Raw genomic sequence first — 25325 nt, forward strand, 5'->3', positions numbered from 1 at the left:
CAGCTTGAATACAACCATTGTCCTGAGAGAAGCCTTGAGCAGTGTTTGACTTAGAGGAAATGGTAATTGGATTTTGCTGTTTACTTTTTGCTGGATAGGAATGGCAAACAATACTGTAATCTCAAAGGGACAAAGGGCACTGAGTTCCAGTCTTGGTCACCTTCATATAAATATATAATCTCTTTATTGCTAGGAGTGGAAGATTTTCTTGGTTTATGCTGCAAAGACTGGACAAAACTTGTTTCCACGTACTTCAGGATAAAATCTAGAAGGCATTACCTAGTGCCAGCAGAGGGGTTATATTTTGCATTGGAGAGTTCTAGAAAAGATTTCTTAATGCAGAAGCAAGGCTAGTAATTTGGTCACATGCTGCCTTTTCCCTCTAGGATCTGTGTTCCCTAGAGAGAATTTTAGCATCACTCATGCTGCTTAGCAAACACTAAAGAGATTGTGTTACTGTAGAAATACCCAAGTCCTTGCCTCTCCCATCGGCTGTCAGCCACAGAAACCTGTGAAAATAACCCACAGGTGAGCAGAAACAGGCAGTCAGCAGAGGTAAACAAGATGATTCATGCAGGTCTCGACCTCAGCAGTGTTTCTCTTTCACATCTGAAACCACCAGCAAATTTAGTCCACTGGGATTGAGCTGCTCTCCAAACGAAACAGGATTCTTTCTGCGAGACAGTGCCATGGGTTTTGACAGCAATAACTGTATCTGAGTACCCTACCCACAGGTTATCGCCGCTGTCAGACCTCAGTTAAATATGGGTTATTTTTCTTGTCCCCCCACACCAAATTTTCAGTCCAGACACCATGGTCTTGAGGCAGTTTTGACAGACCTGGAATGAAGGCAGGCAACCGATGGCATGTATGCACCAAAACCAGGCTCAGGCCTCTCGCACTGCAACCAGGCCACCAAATGTTCTTGCTGAAGCCATTCAGCGGCTGGAAATGAATTGTTCTATGGGCAGCTGTAATTATCGGGACAATCAGCAGAGGGAATATCTGTCTTTCTGAATCAATGAACAAGAAAATAGGCTTTTGACAGGATCATCATAATCTCTGGCCAACATCAACAAAAAAAAAGATTCCAGCCCTAATAAAGCTGTCGTGGGGCCATCCGATTGTTTTATTCAGAGTTCTTGTACCTTCCCTTCTCGTGTCCTGCCTCTCGCCAGATCTGGGAACAAAGAGCTCTTGTTGCAAGTAGTAGCCGTTGTGCAGGAGCTGGTTGTGGATGCTCTGTGAGCCACCTGTAAAAATGACAAAGCTAGCCTTACAGTGCTTTTTATATCACTATATTCACTGTGGCTGCTTGCCACCACACTGCATATGCTGGAACACCTCCAAATTGCAGAAAGCCATCTTAAGTTAAAAAAAAAAAAAATTTTAAAAATTGAAAATAAGTCAATATATGAAAAAGCTGATTCTGAGTCCACTCATGGTAACAGGGACACAGTTTGTAATCTCCCCTGCCAAACCATGTTCTTTTACCAGGTATATCAGCAGGAGATTTCCAGGGTGTGATGCTTTGGAATAAGTGAAAAATCAGGCCTGGTAGCACAGTTCTTAAATATAACAAAGAGCAGATTAGTACTGTAATATTTCTGCTTAATGACAACAACTTCAATGTATGATCACCATAATTTAAAAAACCCCACAGTAACATATGAGCCTAGGGACTTTGGAGTAGAGCATTTAGACTTTATATTAAGAATATTTACAACATCTGGAAGCATATTAGATGTATCGCCATATTAAAAAAAAAAAAGAAATTCTACATCTTGGTTTTTTATGGGAAAGAAACGGTCTCTTTCTATTTGTAGTCACAGGTGCACATGTGTATGGTGGGGAGGGTAAATTGTCTATCTGTCCCACGTGGGAGGCGGGTGGAGACCACACTTTTTGTTCTGAGCTGTCCTGGCCTTGTAAAGCAGGTGGCTAGGCAGTAGAAATAAAGCTAGGAATGAATGCAAGGAAGAGATGCATTTGTTTGCATCAGCAGGTGCAAGCCATATGGTGTTGGTACCCGCTCCTGAGAGAGCAGATCTGGCCTCGCTGCACTTCAGACTCTCCCTCAGCAACACCAGCATCATCTCACCTTCAACACAGGCACAGACATCTCAGGAGTGCAGCCACAGCTGTTGCAGTCCAAGCTACTGCAGGCCAGCCCTACTGCCTGTTGTGGCCTTGCCTGGGCTGGTGGATACTCTTTATGTTGCCAGAGCTATCTGAGAACCAACTGTGCTACACCTGTGCCATACATGTGAATTTCAAGGTGGTAGTACGGTGTGAAAGAGGATTCCTGTGTTGAATTTGTCGTTACGGCAGCAGGCCTTTACTGCACGGTAATTCGGAGTTAAGTCAGAACTTAATGCTGTGTAGAGCGTGGTTATGCTGTGAACAATAAAAAGCCATTAAAATCCTAAGCCAGTCATGGTGCATATTGACATGAAGTACTCTATGGGCTACCAACTGAAAAGAATGCAAGGACATATAATCCTATATGAAAATACAGTTAGTTTTGCATACATTGTGGCTTTAACCTATTCAGAATTTCATTGATTGATTATCTGAATGTGTTCATTTTTTTCTGTTTGTCTGTTTTCAGTTTTTTTGCTACTTTGTTTTTCTATAGATGGCTCAGGGGAGCCAAGTCATGCTGGTTATTAAAAACGAGGAAAATTCTTAAAGGTGACCATAGAGGAAGATCTCTACAGATACAAAGGGTACATAGTGTTCTCTTCCTTCTTTCAAGATATTCTGCTGCATAAACACATCCAAGTCAGTGAGGCAAAAATGGTAAAAAGGCAAAAGGCAGGCATATTCTATTATGCTACTTTGCTGTAATCTCTCCTTCTTCCTTCCTCGCATCACAAGGTACCCTTTGTGCCCTGGGTATTAGTTTTAATAGTTGGGTAAAAAAAAAAAAAGTTTTTTAAAAAAGTATTTTATTTAACTTGTAAGAGAACTGATAGCAGCTTAGTTACATGTCATTGGCTATATACTCAGAGGGTGTAGCATGACATAGTCCTGTGTTTCAGTAAAGCTTTGTAACTTAGTCAGTAGTACAGCCAGTCCTAATATACACAGAATTGGGTGCTGGTAAACATGAAGACATACTTACTTCAAAACCAGATTGAGTCGTTTTAAGTTACATTTCTGAGGGTTTTTTTCATCACAGTATTTCGGAGCTTCACATGCCTACAGCCCCTGATATGAGAGTCTGCTATAACCTACTTCAGTGCAAAATCAGCTGTGCTGAACTGACAGTGATGGCAGCTGAGCAAAAGGAAGATGCTTTATTTTCTAGTAAAGCGGACTCAGCTTTGGGGGTGTTAATCATCGCCAAATGGGAGGCAATAAGCTGCTGTGAACAATAACTTCTTAAATGCCTGTCCTGGTTTGAAGTAAAACAGAATCAAAAGTAATTTTACTTTTTAGCTAAGCCTCTTCTAACTCTCTGAAATTAACAGCATATTGTGCAGAAAATGTTTGACCTCAGAGCAATAAGACCTATGTTTATAGTTCATGCCAAGGACTGGTATGCAGAGAGCTCTTGCTTATACTTATTTAGTATAACAGCCAAGGTCAGCTAACGTTGTTATTTGCCCTGTTGGAGGGCTGGAAGCAGAAAAGCATAGAGGGGTCCCACCTGCGGGGAGAAGTGGACAGGACAGGGGACCCAAAACTGGCCACAGGGTATTCTATCCCATCTGCATCATTCTCAGTGTAAACGCTGAGGGATCAAATGTGTCAGCCTCTTTCTTCAATGGCCGGTGTCCAAGGAGGACTCTGTTCATCTGCCTTTGATCCTGAGCTGTGCATTCCTGAATCCAGATCCGGAATCCAGTTCCCGTCCATCGCTGAGTCCAGTCCGGGACTTGCCCAGTGCCTGCCAGTGATGTGATCATCGTCCTGGGAGCTTGATACTGGTTCTGTATTTATTTTATCTATTTCATTATTTTCTTTTTATTTTATTATTAATGTTTTCATCAAAGTAGTTTAGTTCCTTCTAAACTCATGAATCTCTTTCTCTCTTTCCCTCCTCTCCTTGGAAAGAGAGGTAGGGGAGAGCATCAGTCATCTCGTTATTGCCCAGTCTGGCCCAAACCATGACAATGCCCCAGTTGATTCCGCCAGCCAGTATTTAGCAATGGCCTCCTTTGGCTTGGTTTAAGCTGATTCAGGGCCTTGACATAAAACTAAATCAGTAAGTTTGATGCAGAATGGAGTAAAAATTATCTCCAAGTTTAAATTGGGTTTAACAAAGCCACAGCAATTTCTTGTGGACTCAAATCAAAACCATAAGCTGGCCACTTGAAAGAGGACGAGACAAGCTCTAATTTTATCCTGCTTTCCCAAGAAAACAGAGTTTATGATAGCATCTTGTTTACATACATGTTTCTGTTCTTCCCACTGTCCCCAAATTAGTTTTGATTTTGCTAGCTGGTTTTGTAAATTTAATTAAGGGATACAAATCTCGAAGATGGTACATTCCATCAACTCCTATGCAAATTTATGTCAGGGTAGACAAAGAGATATACACAAACACTGTGATCTACCAAGGAGGCAATTTGAATTCAGTCATATCAGGCACAAAATCCCGAAACAAAAAAAAACCAGACAGAACAGAGCCATAGGAAAAGAATCCTTTTAAGTTCCACTTGCAAGATCTTGGGTCTGTCAGAGCATCCAAGCACAAACAGAGCAACATCACAACAGGTTGTTCCTGCTAGTTTAGATTCTTTGTACCACTGTGATCTGCCACATCTGTATCTTTCTCCATTCTGGATTCCCAATAGTGGAAGATACTCAGCAGTCCTCAACCATTTGATGCTGAATTAAATTGCATTTCAGTTCGCTCATACTGACAACAATTAATCTGAAGATCTGCTCATTTTTATATTTTTTTTCTTGAGATATGTATTTTGTGTGGTAGGAAGATGAAAGACCCTTGACTTCAGCATCTTTGCTGTATACGTTTAGAATAATAGAGCATACGTGACTGAATCGATTCTTGGTTAAATTCAGCTGAAGTAAATTGATTGGGTTCACAGTACTGCTCTCTGGCTTCTCTCCCAGCAGCAAAGGAGCAATTTCCATGGAGCGTGCTGGTGAACGTGGCTGTGGTAACAATCCAGTGTACAACATGACTACAGAGAAGGGAGGTGCAGGCATCTTCCTGTTTGGAAGGGCAGCTGTCCTTGATGTGCTTTTAAGCACTTTGTCCCTTTCAACTCCTGCTCTTGCTGGAGTACACTAATGCTTCTAGCAATTTGTATAGTTGTGGATTGAAGCGCAGGAAAAGAATTGTGTCTGCAGTTTGTCCTTTCCGGGCTCTAGTTTGTCACCAAAAATAAATTCTTCCTAGGCAGAGCTGGCAGGCTCTTGATACAGTTTAATGATTATGAATTACAGAAAAGAGAATGCTGTCCTCAAAGACACTGGGTATCCTTGTTTGAGTATATATAACAAAGTGGATCTTGTCAACCACACCTACTGCATTTTAAAACATCTTTCCATGCAGCGTTTAGAGGGATGCAAACTTTAAACTTTTGGGTATACTGGGACAATGGGATGACTATAGGTTGTGTAGGTTGGTCAGTTGTTTTTAACAGTGAACTTGTCTGAAAATTGTTTTAATGATTTCATGGGTTTTGACCTGGCATTGTCTCAATATTATGTTTAAGTCTTTCCAAATACTTTAGGAAATGTTAAGTGTGGCAATTTCTCTTTTTTACATACTCCTCCTCAGGGGTTTGCTCCCACAAACTCCCTGTACACGTATTTTACTGTCTTCAGTTTCCTACATAGGTATATGGGATACAGTAAGAACAATGTCAAACTGGGCTACAGCTCAGGTATGACTCACTGCCTGAAAGCAGGGAATTGGTAATGAGATAAAAAAGCAGTTCTACCAGTGACTTAAACCGGCTATTCTGTTATCAGAAAGAGGAGTATTTCTACTGCTGTTTGTTCAGATATCTCTGTGAGAAACACCTAATGGCTGACACACTAAAACTAAAATATTATTTGGAAAAAGGTCACTTCTCAGGCTGTTCTTGCTGTGTTTGTGAAGGTACAAGGGTTGCTTCCACTATCTTTATTTGCAGATGTTTGGAAAGAACAGTTAATGAGTTGCAATACGCTATTTCCTCCAAGCAACTCAGTCTCCCCTCCCAATCACAAACTGCTGGCAGCTTCTTAGTTACCCATTCACCTTTTCTTCTCTGGTTTGGTAGCCAATAGCTCCTAAGCCAAGCTCTCACCTAACAGGCCAGTTGAGGCTTTGCCTCTGCCACATGGGAGCTGCTGCCCCAGCCCATCTGCCCTTGGCAGAGAGACAGAAGTTGGGCCCTTCTGTGATGGTATGGTTGGGCTCCATAGCGGGGGAAAAAGAGGACACCTTCCTTTGCCTTTCACAGTGGGAAAGGAGGCAGCCTTCAGTCTTCTTGTTTTGTTGCAATGTTTTACAAACCTGTGAAGTGGGCAGCTCTCTCCCCCATGCCTTCTCAAATATGATTCCTCCAGAGGAGAGACTGACAAATCTCCAGGGACATTTGTCAATGCTTGCATGCAGTTCTTGTTCTCAGAAGAATGCCTTAAATTTTGCATGTTTTTTTGTCTTGCATCTCTGTTAGGCTGTACAGTTCCTCATGGTTTTTCTGCTGCTTGAAATGAGGGGGATTTTTTGTTCACTTAGCAAAAAGAGGATTTACAAAAGTCAGTCAGCATTGCTGTTGGGTTTGACATTTTTTTACTTAATAAAGAGTTTGGCACACAGCTGTTTTATTTTAAGTTGGGTGGCACTGAAATGGGTCTCTGCTGTCACTATCTTCCCTCCCCTTTGTTTTTCTTTTTGACTGTAGAAAAGATGGGTCAGATGGGAAGGTGTAAGACCCTGAAGTCTTTCTCAGCATGAAAAAGAGCTTTTTGTCCAAGCTGTGTGTATATATATATATATACTCACACACACACACTCAGCTGGGAGAATGTTTTGTTGGTTTGTTTGTTTGTTTTTTTCGTACTGAGACAGTCAAATCAGTGTAACTGCAAAGCTGAATTTAGCTATAGAAGTGGTTGTGCATCAGCCTGCTCTCGTAAACGCCGTGGATTAGATAAACCAAAAATCCCTTCAGCTGATAAAACAGCGACACAAACGCGATTATTTATCTTACCCTCCACCCCTGAGGGAAGGGCGCATGGTCTTTGGTCTGTGCCGATGCGGTAAAGCGATACGGTGGCGGAGGGCAAACTCCTCCAGAGCCTGGTGTCTATGAAGAGCCCTGTTAAAGACGGTGGTGGGGGTAGAGACTTCCCCGCTGCTTATTACATGCTCCACGACGGGTCAAAGTTCCTTGTTTGTTGCCTAAACTGAGGTAAGTTTTCCGCTAAACTCTGCTAAGTAGGGTGTAGGATTAGGCCCCATCCCGCTAGCCGTAGGGCTGCCCCTCACATGGGGCCACAGAGGAGGGGGCCGGAGAACCTCGGGGCGTCCCGGGAGCTGAGGGGAACCGCCTCGGAGTTAGGCGGGGTGTTCCCCTGAGGGCGACGGCCGCTGCCGCGGCAGAGCCCGCCAGCGGGAGAGCGGGAAGCAGGGCAGCGCCGCCATTTCGGCCACTACCGCCGCTGCCCGCCCCGCGCCCGCCAGGGGGCGGCCTCCGACCAGGGCCGCGCCGAGCCGCTTCGGCCGCCCGGCAGGAGCGGGACGGGCGGTTGGCAGCGCCTGTGCCGCCGCTGGGGCTCCTGGTAGAGGAGGCGTGTGGGGCCGTCGCCTCCTTTCCCTAGCTGTCCGGCGAGGAAGGCACCTGGGCGGGCGGTGGTACCCGGAGGGGTGGAGGTAAGGCGGGGGTGGCGGGTCGGTGCGTGTGAGGGGGTGGCTCGTTCTCTGTGAGGGGAGAGGTCGGTGCCGCCGTCCCGCAAACTTAACAGGGGAACGCGCTCCGACCGACCGCCCATTCCCGGTCCCGCTCAGCCCAAATGGAGGTGCCCCCCCAACCCTGGGGAGGGGGCGGCCCACACCTGCCCATCGCGGCGGCTCGGCCGGTGTCCGCCTCCACCGGGGAGGGTCTGCTGCCGGCCCGGGGCCTCCGCCTTCGGGGGGAAAAGGGGGGGAAATCCACGCGCTGTCCCGGCCAGAAGCGGCAGGTGGGTGCCGTGTAAGAGGACGGGACAGTCCCTATGGGGGCCGCTTGGCTCCCCGGTCACTGGCGCTGTGTAGGTGCGGCAGCCGACTCGCCCGTGGAGAGATGCATTTTCCCCTAAGGGGATTGTTTTTTTTTTTTCTCTTCCCCCTTTTCTTGTTTCCTGAAGGTAGGTCGCAGCGTGCTTTCCTCCAGAGCTGCAGGGGTGCGCTCGGCCTTGCTCCGGGAGCTGCTGGCTCCGCCGACCTGTTGCCTGGCTGGGAGCTGGCGGGGTGAAGCCACAGTGGGGCAGGGCGCGGGGTCTGCACCATCGGGCGGCCGAGGGTGCACGCCGATTAAAGAGAGGAAGGAGGAGGCAAGTAGTCGTCAGGCTTGGGTTGTCTTTCCTCCTCCACCCTATTTATTTAAACCCAGTATGGTGCCCCCCTCCAGGCCCACTCGTCCTGCTGCCCTTCTGCACCGTACTCTGACGCGGGGAGGGGATATCCAGAGCCCTGTTTGCTGGTCCTGCTGTACCCGTTTTGAGCAAAGGGATGGGAGCCTCAGCACCGCAGGCTGGGAGTCTGTCCTCTGGCATGGCAAACACGGAGGCGCAGCCCGCTAAAAACGGCAGTTTTGCTGCAGTTCTTTTAGTGTTGAGGATGAAGTTAACGTCTACAAGAAACCTGCCGTGCAACTGATCACCAGGTCTTTTAGTTGTGGAGAGGCAGGCTCAGGATGCTGGATTTTGCTTTTAGTTTGCAAGGTTGCTCAATGAAAAGTGGTTTGTGTTAAACTTCTTGTTTGCTAGTGGAGCACAGGATTTGAAATCTCTGCAAGTCTTTGCAGCATTGTGACGTAACAACCTCATAGCTGGTCTCTCAGAGGCTGACCCGGGGCTTACTATGGAGAAATGAGTAATTGCTGGTGTGAGGACCAGCAAACCCTAGAGGTACCTACTGTTGGCTTAAATGAGGACAGCTGCAATGCAAGCACAGTGTGGGCCTGGTTGGCAGAGGCTTCTAGAGAGTCCTGCTTGCAGCTAATTGGCCCTGCAGATCATCTGTCTTTCTTCTGGCAAGACTGCTGCCCGCTGGCATTTGAAGATGTAGAGGCCTTCTTGCTCCCACTTGGTGGTCAGATCAACCTGTTCTGGGGCTGGTTGTGGGCAGCTTTCATAAACAAAATGTTCTGACTGATACAGGGGTGTGTCCTAAACCAAGTTAGAGCAAGAACAGGTTACCTGTATGATTATCACACAGATATAGGGTGGTTGAGGATCCATCCCACCCTTGCTTAGTTGCAGTGATTTCTTACATAGATGGCAGGATTGCTTCTGTCTTCCAAGCCATTTAATTGTGATTTTACACAACGATATAATTTGTACATAATGAGGGATACTCATGAGAAAATCTTCCAGTCATTCTTCTCAGATGGGAGAGTTTATGAGCCAGATGCTCTGCAGTAGGTAGATGGAAAGCCTGTTTGTCCTCTTCCACCATAGCAAAGCATGTTATTCTAAAATTCGCAGACTCTTCTGAGTGGACCAACATTTGTGACAGTTTTGCTTTTCCACTCTGTATGGTAGAGAAAAGAGTGGTCCTGGCACAAAAAAAAATAAAAAAGGAGGAAACTGTTGTTTTGTAACAGAGAGTATGCACATATCAAAGAGAGTGGTAGAGCAGAAAGAAGAGGGACACAACGTAGACATGGTACAGTTAAGCAATCTGAGTTCCAGAAAGTGCTAAAGAGCAAAAGGAGATGAATGCAGACAGTGTTGTGTTGTTTGGCATCAAGCAGCCTGGAATGATGATTTAATGCTGTTTGCTGCGGTGTTGGTGTAGTAGATGGTGCTGCTTAGAGCGCATTAGTGAGTGATGTGAAACTTGGGACTGGACCAAATCACTTCAGCTCCTTTGCTGATATTTCTCTCATGATAAATGTTTCTTTATCAGCTGCCAGCAAAGTGCTCAGCATCATATGAGATCCCTGAGGAAGGTACTTGTGCTCTGGAACAGAAATTAGGAGAAGCAGAGAGGGCTAAGTACCCTGGGAACGTGGATCACAGAGTCATTTGGAATAGCAATAGCAATCATTTAATAATGTTGCAGGAAAAACATGGTATTGTTCTTTGTTTAATATGTGGTCTTCATCATGAGTCAGGTAAACTGAGATCTCAGATGGAATAGTTTACAGACAAAACAAAATGTTATTTTCATTTCTCTGTTTTAGGATATTACCTCAGGATCAGATGCTTCAGTAGTACCTTTGACAGATAAGAGTCTTGTGAGCCTCTTGTGAGCAAGGGACTTAGGCCTGTGCAGGTAAGATGGAGAGAGAAAGCTGAAATGAGTAAGATGGAGCTGTAATTTTAACACTAACTACTGTACAATTAAATTTATTTCCAGAGAAATTGCCAGCTTACTACTGTACTAAGCTTCTTTGGTGATGGGTAGTTAGCACATTAGTATATTAAAGGAAAAAGGTTTACGAATGAACTGTGAGTATGGCTGAATAGTCAGTCTTACACAGAGTAACTGGGAAGCTCTTTTAAAGGAGTTTGGACCAGATAACAACAGAAGAGGAGGTTTTGCTCACTGTTCTGTGGTTGTTAAGCAGTCTTTCTGCCATACTCCCCTTTCTCTTTTCTGCTGGATCTCATATGCACTGGTGCTTTTCTCTGCTCTAGTTTAAATCTTTACCTTGGAACAAAAGTATGGGTTTGTTTGTTTTGTTTGTATAATTTCCTGTTGGTTTGTTGAGCTCAGGAAAAGGTTCAACAAGTATTACAGAGGACAAGAATGTGAGATGATTGAAATGTGAGGAAGGGAGGAAGAGAGGGTGTAAAATTGGGTCATCCTCTCTTCTGAACCATAACTTTAGTTTACCCCAAAAAGATAAAAAGGTACTCAGGCTAATCAGATAGCTTTATAAGGACATGCTTTTTAAAAGCATAGAGCTCTTCAGTCAAGACTTTACAAGACCTGTTTGATCTGGGAAATTTGTGTTCAGATTTAATTTAAAATATCTGCGACTTTTGCTGTTGAGAGCATTTCCTTACCGCACCAATACAATCACAAAGAAAGGATTTTCTGGTTTTGTGTGAAGATACCCTCATGCTATCAAAAGATGCAGGTTTTTAATCCAGAAAGACTGTAGCAAATTCTATGGCTAGTAACATGCAGTATATCCACGTACATGGTAATAGAGGATCTCTCCCTGCTTAAAAACATGTCTTTCCCCACCGTAGTGAGCATTGGGTTTGGATTTTTGTTTTTGGAATTTTATTGCCATTTGGGGGTACAAAAGAATGAAAATATGTCTATCATAATTATGCAGCTCTGAAGTTTTAAAACAAATGCTAGCAGATAGGTAAGTGCAGTCTCTCAATCAGGGACTGGAGGGAGTGCTGAACAGGTATTTTATGCAGCTTGGAGGGGCTTGAGACCAGCTCTTGACTGAGTGGTACCCTCAGTGTGCTGAAACCAAAGAAGTGTGTCTGAGGGCTGTAAGAAATGAAGTTCCATTCTGTTTCTCACCCTTTGGTCATGCATTCCTTACTCCAGCTCGGAATCTTGTGAGAACTGCAATTTGTCTTTTCCATCTCACAACTGGCTGTATTTCAAAGTGATCCAACCTTTCATTGACCAGTACAACACAGCACAAATGCTAACAGTGAACATTTCAGATGGTGCTTCCCTGAAAAATATGAGCTGATTTTTACCTAGGAAAATGGTTAAGAAACTGTCCAGATAGAGGATCTTGAAACATAATCAAATTTTTTCTTAAAATAAATTTTAAGTTATTTTGAATCTCTGTACTAATTCTTAGACTACCATCTTTACTTTCTAATTTTAGTGTCTTTTCCTGTTGTTCTGGTATGAAGTACACACTGACATGGTAATAGAATGCTTGTTAAGGTAGACATTGAAGTGGTGTGTGTATCCACAGTGGTATAAAAACAACCATCTAAAAAACCTTGAACAAATACACGTTTTTGTTTCTTTGTGGCTCCAGTTAACAGTAATCATAAAAGTTACAAAAGGTTTAATTCTGAAAGTTACATATAACAACAGTAATATAGAATTTTTCCTGTAAGGGAAAAGGTCAAGATTTAAAGTTATTTGATTTCAAATAGTAGAAGACCATTTTCAGTTTCCAACAGTGCAACTCTTTTGCAGGAATGGAAAGTTACATATGTATCCTCATTGAAGGTTAACACTGAATTCCAGACAGGAAATGTGATAATAGTATTGTCTACAATAACTTTTTTTTCTTCTATAAGATATAATTAACTTTAACTTGTAAAAGCAAAGATTTTTTGCAGAAAGCTAGCTCAGGCAGTTCTTAAATGCCTGTTCCTTATAAATGCTTAGCTGACACCAGTCAGTTAAGCTCGCCTGGGTACCCCAAATTGTCATCTAATGACTGTATGGCTTTACAACCTTTCTATTTCTGCCTTTCAACAAAACCCCAAACCACTGCATCTTAAAATGTGAGTCACAATTGACAATAAAGCATGCATGAGTTAATAGGCATATCTACTTTAGATTCATGAAGGTACCTCCCCAGAAAAGCAGATGAAGGAAGCAAATGTTTTCACACTGTCTAGGGATGGGTTGTTGCACATAGTGGTGGTGTTGCCTAACCAAAATATGCTGTGATCCCGTGAAGAATTGATGGAATATAGTAGGATGTGTAAGGTTGCATCCAGTCATATCTGCTGAAGTCTCTGCTGACTCTTGGCTTTTCAGAGACTGAAATCCAAGTACAGATTTGAGCAAAGAGAAGTACATCCAGCATAAATATAGATACATAGATAAAACTTAACATCATCTTGCGTGATGCATTATTCATGGGGAAACCTCAAGTTCATTGGCTTTGGTTCAGCAACTTCCTTAAGCTGGGTATCCAAAATTGGGCTATATTAATTCCCCACAGTAACCATACATTAAAAGCAGCAAAATAAAATAAAAAAAAATAAATCAGAATTAAATGTGCTTGAACTTATTTTGCTGCCATCTAACATCATTATGGTGTCAACATAGTTGCAAAGTGTTTAAATTAATAAAACAAAGATCCCAGAGATTGATTAATGAGGTTGTTGGGGAATTTAACATGAACTATGTGCCAAACTCATCTTATGCTCCCTATACAACTGGTTAAAGAACTGAGCTCTTACATTGGTAATTGAAAGCAGATCTATATTTAGAAATTTAAAACCCATTCTCCCCTCTCTTTGGTTCTGTAAAACGAGCATGTGAGAGTGAAGTGGGTGACCCCTATCTCCTTGGCTCAATGTCTTATTTAGATGCCTAAAATTAGGCAGTTGTAAATATCCTGTTGTTGCACTCCTGGGATGAGGAATAATAATACCATTCCATTAAGATCGCTACATCCAGAATTAGTTTGTGGGTTTCAGGGTTTTTTTTCCCCTAAGTGGGAAGGGATTTTGGTATATATTCCATTTAAATGAAGGAACAACATGGGACTTAAGTTGCTGTCCAGCCTTCAGACTTCTCAGGCAAAATATTGAGATTCTGTCCTCAGGTAATAGTACCACCAGATTGAAGTTTTTCTCTTCAGAATATTCCCTTTTTCTTCCCCAGTCCCATACAGTCACGGAAATATTTTAACTATTTTCTCTTACATTCCAATGCAACATGTTCTGTTTATGATAAACGTATTTTAGGAATCAGATATGCTTAGAAATCTGAGGTGGGGAAAAATCTGTGTCAGAACTCATCCAGTCTTCTAATATATAGGGAGTGGTACTGAGACTCGGGGCATTCAAGATCTCTTGAGTACCAGTTAAACTGATGAAGATGATGACTTGAAGCGCTGCTTGGCTCTGCCTGTATGAGGGAAAGAAAAGTGGGAGAGGAGTCAAAGAAATCTGTTTGCATCTGCATCCATATAGTAAATATTTTCAGATTAATCTTGTTTGCTTATGAACTCAAAACAGATAGGACAGCTACATATTTCATATAGCATTGTGAACCAACATATCCTAAAAATCTATGCTGTAGTTATTGAATATGCTGTAGTTATTGAATATGCTGTGTAGAAAGACAGGGTTTATATCCCTATAAGATACAGAGATGAGTCTACTTGCAAAATAAGGATCAAAGCTGGGAATTGACTTTCTATCTCCAAAGATCTACCCATCATTGTTTTTGAGTTTAAAGAAGCCCAAGTAATGTTAAATTCTCATCTGTTTTGTAAATTAAGGTCTTTGTAGCATACACGACTCCAGGAAGGTCTGTCTTCCTTATGCATGTCTGCATCCTGTACTTTTTTCTGCATTAGTGAAGTAATGAAAAAGTAAAATCTATGCAGTGTCCAAATGCAAGAGTTTTATTTCATAGAACAGTTGGCATATTCTGTGGGAAGACCACAAAATGTTCTTATAGTGCAAAGAGAGAATACAGAAGAGCAATATCCACTTGTTTTTTAAAAAGCTTATCTTTGACAGAAGAAGTGATACCAAATGGCCCTTCAATTGAGTACTCCACATGTTAAACTTAGAGCACTGAATGCTCTTTTGAAAACATGCCCCAGTTATCAATTGGAAAATGATTAAAATGTGGAAATTAAAAGAACTATTAAAAAGAGGGAAATTATCAGATTCTTACAAAGAATTAAAAAATATTAAAAAGAAGATTTTACCTCTTTATGACATGTGTTTTTTCATAAGTCTATCAAAAATTATAAGGCATGTTCTCAATTCCATTTGGACTGCTTCCCAGGAACAGAGACTGTATTGCTTATCTTTTAGGAAATTAGTGATTCTTTGGAAGTACTTTTTCATGCTGAATATAGTGCTTTTTAGGATCCATGTTTGAAAGAGGTTTCTTGCCTTTGATTGCTCTTCTGACAAACATATCTCTAATTCTTCAATTTGATGATAAATTCCATTTTGGAATTTCTCAATGTTGCTTGTATTCCAAGCACCAAGAGGAAGATTTTTGCTAAACAGTTGGAAGAGCTGTTGGAGGAACTCATAGGTGATCATTATGACATTCTTCTGTGTGACCTTGGTAATCTCCATGGGGAATCTGAAATCAGTTGTTTCGCTGAGACAGTGCTGAGAAGAATAGCCACCCATTTTGCGCAGAACGTTCATGTTGTGGTAGTTCGCTTTGATTCCTTGGAAGAGGCAAACTGGATCTGAGATTTTAATGTACAATGCCAATGTAATGCAAACTTGCAGTACACTCCTCTGAACCAAGACAGTCATGGTGATGAAGTAGTCAGCACTATTTTCCTTGCATTATTGCAGGTCTGTAAGCTTGCAGTTTCTTGTCTGTCTTGTCTGTCCTCACATGCTTCTCCTTCATGTCTCTGAATTTATTTCTTCTGTATGACATGCTGGACATTACTCATTTTGTAGGAATTGTGTTTTTATCAGCTGTGATCCTGCCAGGGTTTACTGTTGATTTCAATTTCAGACTGTTGGAAAGGTTTGCTATTTCTGCTTTGACTGTATTTAATTGAAAAAAGAATAAGTGAGTCAATCTAGTCAGTGAGAGGACATGAACAGATTAGCAGGTTAGAACCTGGCTAAGGGCATTTAATCTTCTTATATTGCTACTAGAACAGGCAGTCTTGCTTTATGCTGAGAAATTTTACTTCTATGCTTAAGTTAGCAAGGACTTAGAAAAAGCTAATAGATAGGCACTCTAAGTAGGATGTAATTTTATTGATTTAAAAACAAATGTCTGGTTTGGTAGGACAAATTGCTTTGTTTAGGGAGTGGCTTAATTTTTATTAGCAAAATAACCCTATTGTTGACAGAAGCATTGAACTACTAGGGGCATATGTTGCTATCACTATGTTGGCAAAAAAGAAGTATATACAGCTCTTAAGACAGATGCATTTCTTTCCAATATCTCTGATAGTTCACTGCTCAAAGAACCTTTTTTCTACTTCATGACTTGATGAATCAGCCTAAATTTTTAGAACCATAAAGGAAACTATGTTTTTATGTAAAGAGGAAGAATTCCTTGCATTTCAGAGTAAGAAAACTTCTGTTCTGAAGCCTCCTCCTGTGAAGACAAACTCTCAAGGAGGCTGAATTTACTTGTGTTGGTAGCAAAATGTTCTATCCTCAGGATCCCCCCGGACACGTGGAACATGTCTCCCAGTGTCTGTCCAGGGTACTTCTCTGAATGTCAAGTCTTTGTGCCGTCTTGTAGTAGGACTGCAGTTAGCATGTTAATTATAATTGCCCTAAACAATCTCAGATTTCTGTGATGACAGTTATGAGAGAGTGCTACGGCAAGCACTACATCTTGGTTGGTTCCTGAATATGCAGTAGCAAGGTGGCATGTTTCTGCTGGCTTCCTCTAGTGCAGTACTAGCCCTTCTAACTGGTTTGTGTAATCACAATATGAGAACTCACTGGTGATCGAAAAGGAAGACTGGGTTGAATATTAAGATAAGCAAAAGTTACAAGGCATTTAGCAGGCAGGTTTGCTTCTCGTGAGAATCTCTAAGGATTGATAAATCTATATATATGAACAAAAGTGATTTGGTCACCAAAGTATACAGAGTTTAGGAACCCAGGGGATGTGCCTTTATGTAATTTAGCCTGCATAATTACAGGGATATTTGAAAAAGAACATGGAAAATGTTGAAGCTCAAGAATGTGTCATGTAAGCAGCAAAGGAACTCCTGGATGCTCTTGAGATTAGAAAGTATTTTGTTAAAAAAAAAAAAAAAAATCCTGTTGATGCTTGGGAGGACCTGTTATTATGTGACAGACTGAAAGATTGCTATGGATAAGCAGTTTCTTAGCAAGTCACAGGATGACTTCAGCAGTTATACAGTAGGACTCTACTAATATATTAATGCTCCTGTGGTTATTCTTCTTGTTTTGCTACAGCTGATGCTAATGCTGTATTAATATTGTGGTATTGTCATAACTTATCTATACCCAGAGATCTTCAGAGAAGTTAATTTATGAATGAAATTGTGGGGAGGATGGTTTTGTGTTTGAAAGACTGGACAAGTAGTAGTCAACTGAATGGAACTGAGATCTCGGATCTGAATTCACCTAGGGATGCCTAGGTTCAAAGTGTCTTTTAGTTTTCCTGTATTTTAACTGCATCTTTACAAGATAGATCTACCTAGTTACTCCATGCCTTGGGAGTGTTATGTAGCTTTACCCAGGCTCTCTGTCAAGGTTGTCTAGTGGAAGCATTGTGAGAAATGCTGATGAAAAGGGGAGTGAAAAAGGCTGAGGCCTGGTAAATGCAAATCAGTTTTGAATACAGATGACCCTAGTTTCTGTCAGAGAGGCTACTTTAATTGTTGGATTGTTTTTGTTTCACTCAGTATTTCCCTGTTTGCTTGCTGAAGAAGTAGTGGTGATAAACTGTTAGTTTATATCATAAAAACTTGCCTGTGCCCCACAACATAGCACAGAGATATTGGCAGGTGGGGGACCCTGAATAACACTTGCCCCAGCTGTTTCCAGTCCCATCACAGGAGCCATCAGGCCATCTCTACAAACCCAGAGAAGCACAGGGGCACAGTGGCAGGCAGGAACTCAAATTAAGGACTTGGAGGAAGGGCCCCTTCCAGCATTGTCCTGGGAGAACCTCACAACCATGGCCTAGGAGAGAAACCCATCAAGATGAGGCAATGCTGGAGCACCTTATGGACTTCCTGAAGGTTGCTGCGTAGAGGAAAGGGACACATTATAGGTTGCAGAGGAAGAGCACTTCAGGGTTACACAGGACATATTATGGGATGTTTAGGGGAGGAACCAAATGGTAGGGAAAGGAATAGATCGGGCTGTTTTGAGAAGGAACAAGCGTGTGAAAATAGAAGGATGAAGAGATAAAAAGGAGTGGTCATGTGTAGACAGCAGCTGGGCAATACATTTCCCTGGTTGTGCTCAGCATCTGAACAGCACTATGTCCTCTCCTCATTTAATAAACTCTGTTTCTAAGTATTTTCCTGGGTGAGGGACTGTATTCTGTAGATGTGTGTGAGTATGGGATCTAAGTGCACCTAGGGTCAGACCAGGGGCCATGTCAGAGGGCCCATGTGTCACTGGTACCAGCTACTGGAGAGATCCTAATGAGTAGACTTACGTGCCAGCAGCTGGACTAGGACCAGGGGTCAGAGATCTGTGTGTCTGTGGTGCCAGTGACCGCAGCGAGGGAGGATATGTGGTAGAGCATGTGAGTGCTAGAGAGTATCAAGCTAGACCATCCCATGAGTGTGAGCTGAGCGCCAAGTGCATGTCTGTCTCTGAGGGTGGCAACACAGGAGGGGCTGGCTATTGGGGGGACTAAGGGGATCCTGGTCATCTGCTGTGGAGCTCTGTATGTGTGTGTGTGCACGCATGTACCAAGGGGTCTATACTAGCAAGTGGAATGGGTCTGAAGACTTGCTGGCCTGTATGTCCAGGTGCCAGGATCCAGAGACAGTTACAGGGGGCAAATGATGTGTCTGAGCCCACCTGCTGAAGGGATTCACTTTGTACATACATGTATACATATATATCCCCACTAGCAGACCTCCATCCTGTTTAGCAAGAGAGAGGAACAGGAAGGAGCTGTTGGTATTCATGTGACTGCTCTGTGTGTCTGCCTGTATTGATCTGGTCATATGTATGTGTATATATGTGTTGTACGTGTGTGTGGGTGTGCCTCCTGGGAATGCGCGCCCATTCTGGTTGGACCAACTGGTTGGACCTAGGTGCATCAAGCTGCAGCAGTCTTGCTTCTGTTGGGCTGCTGGGTTCTGCCCACCCTGACAAATTACAGTTGTTTTCTCTCAGACAGGGACCAGCAATTCCAATAGGAAATCCACGGTCTCATGTAAGTGCTTATAAAGTACCCATCTCACCTCATTCATGTTATCAAGGGCTGTACGAGTGAAGGAACACTTGCAGGGATAAGAAGAAAAGATTCATCTTTACTGGAATATCTGCCATGGGGAAAATGCAGAGGTCATAGCCTACCAGAAAAACAGAGGTGGAATACTCCACAAAGGCTGTTCGGCTTTCCAAGGGAATTTCCATGGTTGGTTGCTCTGTCAGACTTTTTGTGTTAGATTTTTGGGACTCTTAGTGTTCTCATCTGCTTGCAATCATTTGTAATAAACAGCTAGATTAGCATTATTGTTCATCCATCTGTAAAAAGGTCATCTTGTCAGCCAGTAAAGTAGCAATCATGAAAGCATCTCCACAGTGATAGGATATTTAAGGTTCCTAATGCTTTCTCACTTGTCCTAGTCAGTACTGGTCTTGTTAAAATTGTGTGTTTGTGTGGTAAAATAAGAAACCAAAATGCCAGACTAGATTCCAGGAGGGAGACTCACTTGGTTTTCCTGCTGAGTAGCGTTTTTTTCTTTCTGGGAAGAGTGCAAACATCACTATATTTCTTCTCTCAGATGTGAAAAACCCTTAGGCCTGAATCACAGAATCCAATAAACATGATAGGGAAAGCCCCACCCAGCTAACTTGTTTACCCCCAACTGCAGAGGAAATGTTTCATGCTGCATGTGTTTTTAGAGATCTTTGTCAGTCAAATTACTCTTGGGAGCAAGCCTCTAATAGGGCACAAATGATGTTGAGCTTAGGGGGAAGTTTTACCACACACACAGCTAAATTGATTTAATAGTTAGCTCTTACCCAAGACTTGTTCCCATTTCTCTCCTGTTGGGCCTTACAACTGTTTCAACTTGGGAAACCAATGTGACTGAGAAGCCAGTCCCTTTCCCTTTCTCTGAGAGAAGTGTGTGTGTGTGTGTGGGATGGGACGGGATGGGAAGGACAATTTTTTGCCTGCTTTTCTGTCTTGAACTGGCTAATCAGAGTAGAGCTGGTGCTGGCACATAGGGATGACCAGAAGAACATAGGACAAGGGGCAATGGTTTTAAACTAGAGCAGGGTAGGTTTAGATTAGACATTAGGAAGAAGTTCTTTACACTGAGGGCGGTGAGACACTGGCCCATGTTGCCCAGAGAGGTGGTGGAGGCCCCACCCCTGGAGACATCCAAGGCCAGGCTTGATGAGGCTCTGAGCAACCTGATCTAGTTGAAGATATCCCTGCTTACTGCAGGGAGATTGGACTAGATGACCATTAAAGGTCCCTTCCAACCCAACACATTCTATGAGTCTAACATGGCTATTAGCATGGGAGCAGGACCTGCTTTCATCAGCAGGCAGCCTTCAGATCACTTGACATGATATGTTTAGGCTTGGATGATTTGATTTTGCTGATTTCCCATGGTAGGGTCTCTGAGAAAAAAGAAAAAAAAAATCTCAGTTTTTAGAGTGATGCTGAGAATTTGGATCAGGTCTCTTTGCCTTCAGACCTTTCTAAAAGGAGATGTAAAACTAAGAGTCTGGAAACCTGGTATTCTGAGCTTAGGAGCCTGTGCTGTGTTGAAGGCAATTTAACATAATCATGTGATCTTGTCTCATCATGACATCCACAAGTCCCATTTTGCTGGAGAGGGAAGCATTAGCTATATTGTGAAGTGTCTCAGCTCCTGATTTCTAATAGTTGGTTCTGAGACTGGCTGCAGAATGTAGAACAGAGCAAAACAATTTAAAACCAAACTAATAAAAAGCTAAGGACCTTACCAAATTTAACCTGAGATTTCTGACTACTGTGTGCGTGCTACAGACTTCGCCCTTGCAGAGTTGATGTCAGATACAAATCAATCTTAGTCTGTATTACAGGCTACAAATGCGTAATAATACTATTCCGCTTTACAATATGTATATACAGCGATTCTGTAGGCTATCCTGTGTCATTGCCATAGTGAAAAATAATAGAATATTTCTGATCACATTTCTCTTCTAATGCTTGGGAAAACTGTACTTGTAGAAGATTCTAGTGCCTGAATTCAGGAAAATACTTACTTTATAACCAGCTAGGCTATGTGGGATTCAAGGTCCTAGTGTTTTCGAGCATTGCTAGGTGCAGGGATGAGGAGAAGTGAGACCTGGGTACTTGACCCAAGCTGGCTAACAGGATTATTTCGTACCATGAACATCACATTCAATATAAATTAGAAAATTTGCTGAGAAATGTGCTCTCTCACTCTCTCCCTTGATGGCGATGATCCAGAGAACTTCTTGCCCCAGTGCTGGACCCCTGAGCCCTTCCCTTCCTCCCGAAGCTGCAGCGCTCGCAGTGTCCAACATTTGCTGTCCACTGCTGGGAGTGCACGGCTTCCTGCTGAGAGAATTGGCTGACTATAATCCTTGTATATTTTATATTGGTATTGGGATCAATACTGGTTCTTTAGTATTATTAATGTTAATTTTTTAGTCTTAGCGTATTAAATCTATTCATATTTCAACCGTCATGTTTGCTTGTTTTCACCCAATTACCCTTCCCAGGTGGGAAGGGGTCATCAGAGGATAGAATAATTGTCTAAAAAACAATAAATTGTTGTGGGTTTCTCAAACCGTAACACCTCCTTTCACTCAATTCTTTAACTCCTTCTCCTTGTGTTCTGTCCAAGCTTTCAGTAGGTAAGACAGAGGACATACTGTAACTAATTTTCAACTCCACAAGTGCTGAGTGATTAGGTTTTTCCTTAGTGAGGTCAGTAAGCTTGTTTTCATCCCTGTCCAGCTGCTAATTTTGTGAGCTCTGGAGGGGACTATATTTTGAGGTTTGAACTGCTCTCTCAAACACTGTTGAAGCTGGATGATGGTTCAGAAAGTTATTGTGGGAAGCAAGACAGAAAGTTGGACTGTGTAGCATCTTGTTTATAGGAAATCGGTTGAGAAGTGTAGACATATATTGAATAGAGATATAATTACATATTTTCCCTTAAAAGGTTGTTTAAAGCTAGTAACACACATAGATATTATGTCTTTGGAATTAAGTATTATTGTCTTCCAGTGAACCCAGTGACATTCAATTCATTTGCTGTGGAGATTATGACTCCAGAGTGAAGACCTATTTGTACTGTGTGTTTTGCTACTTAGGATTTTGCAGAAGTCTGTGAAAGAGTCAGGTGGGTTTCCTAAGCTCTTTCTCAGTCTTTGCTCAGTAAGAGATTGTTTGGACTGTATGGGAGGAGAGCACTTCTGGAATTAGTAAATGGTGCATGTGCCTTTTATTGTAGTGCAGTCAGTAAGTGATCCAGGCTTTTGGCACCAGTGCTCATTTTGAAATTGCTCAGTGCATATGACAGGCAACTGAGCAAGGCTAGTGCCTGACGGATCAGTGGTTTGGAGAGCGTCTGAACCCAGGAACATTTGATGTGCTGAAACTGTGAATCAGTTCACCATAAAGCTTATCTCAAAGCCTATAAGAATGACAACTTTAAAATCCTTTATAGAATAAAGAGTATAGGTTGCCAGGTTTCTGTCTGGACACTTGCATGTTAGGCAAAGAGAGCAACTACAGCAAACTGCCACAACAGGCTGCGGTGCTGTAAACCTACTCATCCCAGTTCCACAGTGATTGACACTGACCAAGCAGCTACACCCTCACTCCAGAGGCCTATCAGTCACGTTCTGTGAACCGTGATTCATATTACTGGTATGGATGAGTATCAGCTCTGCGGTTGGAGGGAAAGTTGAATGTTGCAAGGAGAAAGCAGCTGTGGACCCCAAACCCTCACCTATTTCTAACGGTGAGGTTAACAAGTTTCTGGAGAGATTGACGATTTCCTGGGAAAACTAAAAGTGGCCTCAGTGAATGAGTCCCCTTTTCATCCAGTACTCCTGTTGACTGAAAAATAACCTGACCTGGAGACCCTGAGAGCTGCAAACTTTCCTACAGTTTCCTTCCTAAAATTGCACTGCTGCTTTTGCAAAGACTTGTAGCAGAATCTTAGCACTAATGACAGACATTCAAACCAATATCAGTATTTTATTGTCAGGTGTAAAGCACACACCTACCATGTAACAATATACTGTAGGGGCTAAAAGTTTTTTATTATAAGTGCGCCCTTGGGTCACTGTTTATGCAGCAGGATTTATCTGCTGTGTGACTGTCATGGTTTAACCCGAGCCAGCAACTAAGCACAACACAGCCATTCACTCACTGCCTTTTCCCAGTGGGATGGAGAAGAGAATCAAAGAGTAGAAGTGAGAAAAAACTCATGGGCTGACAAAAAGACAGTTTAAGGTAGAGCAAAAGCCTTGCACGCAAGCAAAGCAAAACAAGGAATTCATTCACTGCTTCCCATCGGCAGACAGGTCTCCAGGAAAGCAGGGCTCCATCACGTGTAACAGTTACTTGGGAAGACTAATGCAGTAACTCTGAACATCCCCTCCTTCCCTCTGCTTCTCTCAGATTTATATTACTGAGTGTGACATTGTATGGTATGGAATATCCCTTTGGTCAGTTGGGGGTCTGCTGTCCCAGCTGTGTCCCCTCCCAACTTCTTGTGCACCCCCAGCCTGCTCGTTGGTGGGGCGGTGTGAGGAGCAGAAAAGGCTGTGACTCTGTGTAAGTACTGCTTGGCAATAACTAAAACATCCCCGTATTATTGATGCTGTTTTCAGCACAAATACAAAACATAGCCCCATGCTAGGTACTATGAAGAAAATTAGCCCACCCAAAACTAGCACAGCAACACCTTTATACTGAAAGGGTGAAGCAACAGAAATTTCTCTTGCAGGTCCCAAACCACAGGGTGTTACAAGGCGAACCCCTGAGATGCACCACTGTTGTGGCAGGTGTGTCAGTTTTGATTACATGTGATGCTACATCAAGATAAAATAATAAAATACAAATGTTCTGTAAGAAAAACTCTTGCAGCAGTGGCATCATTGTTGATACCGTGCTAGTCTGAGGATGAAGGAAGAGAATTACTTTCATTCAGTAAATATAATTAAGAAAGTAACAAATTGGCTTTCTGGTGAAGTGCAGAAGGAGTCTGCACTACACTCCTTGCATGTCGTGTCATTGCTTAAAATGTAAAAATCGTTTTGGCTGTCCTGCATTTTTAAACTGAAACAGGCACTTTTTTTTTCCGTGGTCTGAAAGCCTCTATTTGAAATAAAAGTTTTGTCTGCAGTTGTGTGGCTAGTATCACACTTATTTTTCTGTTCACAATTCAGACATTAGAAGAAGAGGTGAAAAAGGACGGAACTAATCTTATGAAATAGAAATATTAACCCTTTTCATGCCTGAGCTCAGAACAGGTTTCAGTTTAACCTAGTACTCTATGTAATACTCTTAAACACTGCTGAAGTGCTTTTATAACAAGAATGAGTGTGATCTTTTTTCAGACTGGATTGACCCTGGTGTAAACAGAGCGGGGCTCTGCTTTGCACTGCAGATGGGTCATTTGGTAGGATAGCATTTGTGTGGGTCTGGAATTCCCCCACAGTACAAAGTCTTCTGTAGTAACTCTTAGGAGGGAAACTGAATAGGACTGATTTTTAAAAGATAGTTCCCACTTAGACAGTGCTATTCTGTTAGTGATTATAGGCAAGAGGACAGCCCAGTAAGTATGTTGTCTGAGAGAGATGAGAGGAGAGTGCAGAATTGGTAGTTACCTCTCTTTTCCTTTATTTATTTCTTCCTCTGCTGGGACTGCTAGAAAGATGCCTTTATTTTTTACCAGCATTTGGGTTCCAGGCAACCAGGACAGCTGTATGCTGGACTGACAAGTTTGGGAACTGCTGTTAAGAAATCCTTGACTTGTCAGCTGGGCCCTCCACACTCCTTGTCGAAGGAAAACAAGTACTTGCACAATTCTGATTACTAAAACGTTTTCTGTCTACAAACTCTTGTTTCTTAGCAAGGTGATGAAGAGAAGTAACTTCTAGATAACTTGCATGAAATTTCTGTGGTGCTAAAAGAGCAAGGTTTTCCTTGCATTATTTCTCATTTTTTTTAAAATTACAGGGTATATTGATAAGTGGAAGGCAAGTGCTCTTCTGACTTCATGGCTTTTTCTACCCATCTTATTTCTTTGTTTTGGGCCATCTTTGCTTTGTCTTTACTTTGTAGACGTGTTATTTCATGCACAAAGAGAGTCCATTTGTTAAGTTGGAGAGTGGTTTGTGGTTTGTTTCTTCCCCCCCCCCCCCCCCCGTAGCTTATGCAGCAGCTTAATTTAAAATGATCCACAGGAAGGGCGTTGACAACAGCTGTTGCCTACCAAGCAACTAATAATTATATGATGCACCTCTTCCCTTCCTTCTTACCCCATGCTGGGAGAGGAACTCCCAACACTGAGTGCTTAGCACTGGCA

At 42.5% G+C, this 25325-nt stretch overlaps 1 protein-coding gene across 4 annotated transcripts in view; it reads left to right on the forward strand.

The window, feature by feature from the left end:
- Window positions 1–7676: 7676 nt before the first annotated feature.
- MOB3B (MOB kinase activator 3B) overlaps window positions 7677–25325 on the forward strand; it is a 96804-nt gene continuing 79155 nt past the window's right edge. Inside the window, exons 1-2 of one of the 4 annotated variants that reach the window (XM_074570469.1) lie at window positions 7692–7843; window positions 10359–10450. The gene's annotated coding sequence lies outside the window, so the exon portion shown is untranslated. Of the gene's footprint in view, window positions 7844–10358; window positions 10451–25325 lie in introns of all 4 variants that reach the window. The other 3 variants (XM_074570470.1, XM_074570474.1, XM_074570471.1) reach the window with 3 other exon arrangements.

The sequence above is a fragment of the Larus michahellis genome, chromosome Z, assembly GCF_964199755.1.
Source record: "Larus michahellis chromosome Z, bLarMic1.1, whole genome shotgun sequence".
Classification (NCBI taxonomy): domain Eukaryota; kingdom Metazoa; phylum Chordata; class Aves; order Charadriiformes; family Laridae; genus Larus; species Larus michahellis.